Source organism: Colius striatus, chromosome 9 (assembly GCF_028858725.1).
Source record: "Colius striatus isolate bColStr4 chromosome 9, bColStr4.1.hap1, whole genome shotgun sequence".
In the NCBI taxonomy this organism is placed as follows: Eukaryota; Metazoa; Chordata; class Aves; order Coliiformes; family Coliidae; genus Colius; species Colius striatus.
Window position 1 is genome coordinate 20,833,821 of NC_084767.1, and position 3,214 is coordinate 20,837,034.

Genomic DNA, 3,214 nt, shown 5'->3' on the forward strand with positions numbered 1-3,214 from the left:
GCAAGTTTTGAGAATCTAGATTGTACTGTCTTTGTTTCCTTACTTGTTGCCTCTCACTTGGGTTGTGCACACTTTCCAGCTCATAATTGAGGACTTGGATTTGCATGACAAGTGTTTCGGTTAAGTGGTTTTTTTCACTCCTGCAGGTGCAGATCCCCGTAGAATCAAATACTGTTGTTATGCATCTAGGACTCATAGCTAAATTGCAACTGCAAATAACTTCTGGGGAGGAGAGAAGTTGGAAGGAGTTTACCTGTGCAAAGTTAGAGAATGGTGAATATCCATTTCTGGGTGCATGTGTACAAGCATGAATGTTTGGTCAACACTACATAGCTGCTATACGTAGGAATGAAATAGTAGATTGGTGAGGAAATAAATGGTCTTGCAGGACAGGTATCAAGAACTCAGCTTACTGAAAAGCCTGTGGTACAGATAGAGGGTGTGTGAAACTATGAGGGCAAAAAATGCTGTGAGAAGAATTTTCTGTGATTATCATCAGCAGTTGATCCTCCACAGGCCCTGCTGGTGAGTAAAGTGGATATTCAGGGCTAGCAGTTGCAGTGACTGGGATAGGAGAGGGCTAGCAAGGTTTTACTGGCATCTTTCTACTTGGTGTTTTGCATAGTTTTGAGGTCATGGAGCTGCTCATAAAAATCATAGAATTGTTTTGGTTAGAAAAGACCTTTAAGCTCATTGAGTCCAACCACTGACCTTGCACTGCCAAGCCCACCACTGGACCATGTTCCTCAGCATCTCAGCTATGTGTCTTTTAAATATTTCCAGGGATGATGAACCCACCACTCCCCTGGGCAGCCTGTGCCAGTGTCTAACAGCCCTCTCAGGGAAAAAATTCTTCCTCATCTCCAATCTAAATCTCCCTTGGTACAATTTGAGGCCATTTCCTCTTGTCCTGTTCACTTGTTACTTGGGAGAAGAGAGAGATCCCCACCTCACTGTCATGGAGTTCAGAGAGCAAGAAGGTCTCCTCTCAACCTCCTTTTCTTGAGGCTGAACATCCCCAAGTCCTTCAGCTGCTCCTCATCAGATGTGCTCCAGGCACTTCCCCAGCTCCATTGCCCTTCTTTGGACACACTCCAGAACCATAGTGTCCCTCTTGGAGTGAGGGGCCCAAAACTGTCACCACTATGAGACTGTGGTCTGCAGCTGGAACTTAATAACTGTAATAATGGATCCAGTCTCTGGTTTTGGCTGAGTTGAAATTCATTTTGACTCTGAAATTAAGCATTACTTGTTTTTTTCTCACCTCCTCCCCTGCCCCTACCCTGCCACTTTCCCCAAGTGTAGTTTTCCTTTGGGACTGTTGTGCAGGTGGAGTCTTTCTCTTTTCCCCCGTTACTGTCAGTTTCTGTTGCCAATGCTATGAATGTCAAACCTGCCAGCTTTCCACCTTCACGGATGTCCTCATGAAGGAAGCAGATTTACTGCTGCTTTCCGTTTCAACCAGCTCAGAGCTGACATTCTCAACCCCAGCAGTCAGAAGCTGAAATGTTCATGTAGTAAATAGATGGTTTTCTGTATTTCTGGATATGTGCAGAAATGTTATGTGGTTATTTTGCTCTCTATATGTGTCTGTGACATTTCATATCCCTATTTTTCCCAGAGGACAAGTGTATATTCATGTACTCATTGTAAAGGCAAATATGGTTCAAGAGCGCTTGACCTATGAAGAATGATTACAGGAGCAGCTGAGTTGCACAGCTTTGGACTTTACCTGTTTGTTAGAACACTGACAGCTCTTGAGTTACAGCCTCATCTCCTCCTGGGCTAGCAGGCTGAAATGAATTTGTGAGTTGTAGGTAATATGTTAGAGATGATTGGCAAGCAGCTTAGCCTGCTAGCATAGCAATGGAGAGAATCCTTTTGAATCCCAGAGATTATTATCTGGTCAGGAGTATTCTGCTTAGTTTATGGTGTTGACTCACTAGAGCTGTCATTATTTAATCATGTGGATAACCATGAGGTTTTGGAACCATTCTGCCCGTTCAGTAGGAGATCTGTGCAATTCTAATCAGCCTGACTTCCCAGGGAATGAGGGTACAAAATCCTGGCTTGAGCTGGCATGGGTTTTTTCTACCAGTTGGAGGGGAGATGACTTGTGTTCTTCCTGGCATAGAGAAACTATTAGAATTGTTGCTGCATCAGAAATGTCAGTTGACTACATAAGACAGGGATAAAAATGAAAACAAAGATATGAAGCAATGAAGTGTCTTGAATACGATGTATTCGTGCTTCTGCCTGTGATTTGACACATTAAACCAGTCCTTCTTTTCTTTCTAATGGCCCATACTACAGGCGATGGTCAGCAAAACACTGATTCCTTTTAGAGCTTCTTAGTCTAGCTATAAGTGGTGGTATAAGGGGTACAACAGTATAGCCATGGTGTTTTGGGTTTAGCCTTAAAAATGTATATTAATTGTTATAGTTCATATAATTTGGCCCAGCCACTAGGCTGCTTTTTATCTATTTTGTTTCGGTTTGCTTGTGTGTACTTGATGAAAAGCTTTTCTTGGAGGGTGTGAAGTGGAACAAGACTCTTCTGAAGTGAGTAGGTGTAAAGAAAAGGATCAGAGATTCTACAAGAGAAATGAAGAATTATCCCAGGGTATCTCTGTTTAAATCCTCCAGACAGCTTTTGCATATGTTTGTGTATTAGTGAATTACAGGGGAAAAAAGCCAAACCTTCCAGTTCCTTAGCACCAAAGAAATTCTGTCACTCTCAACTCCAAGAAGGCTGGAACAGTGAAACCTGAGCTAACTATGGACAAATAAACACATCTTTTTATTTAAAACTTTATTCTCTTAATTGGAATAAATTCTTCAGCACACAAACTGAATAACTGATTATCCTGATCAAGACAGTTTTCCTGATAGTACCAGAGCAGTGTGGTTCCAGTAGGAATGCAAACATGCTGTTGCTGTGGAGCTGCTGACATCATTGTAGTAAAAGATACTGCAAGTGCTGCTATACTCAGCTTGCAGAAAAAGCAGTCATAACCTCAATTGATTTTTACAGAAGTCACTAATTATATGTTCTAGCAGTGAAACAGGAGAAACAGTGCCACCGAAGTAACTTGGATTCTTTTCAGAAAGTCAGCTAACTCATGCCAGGATTTATGGTAAATTTCCATGCAACAAGAAAGCAAAAGCCAAAAGCAGAGAAAGAAGACCTTATTAATCAGCATGTAGGTACAAC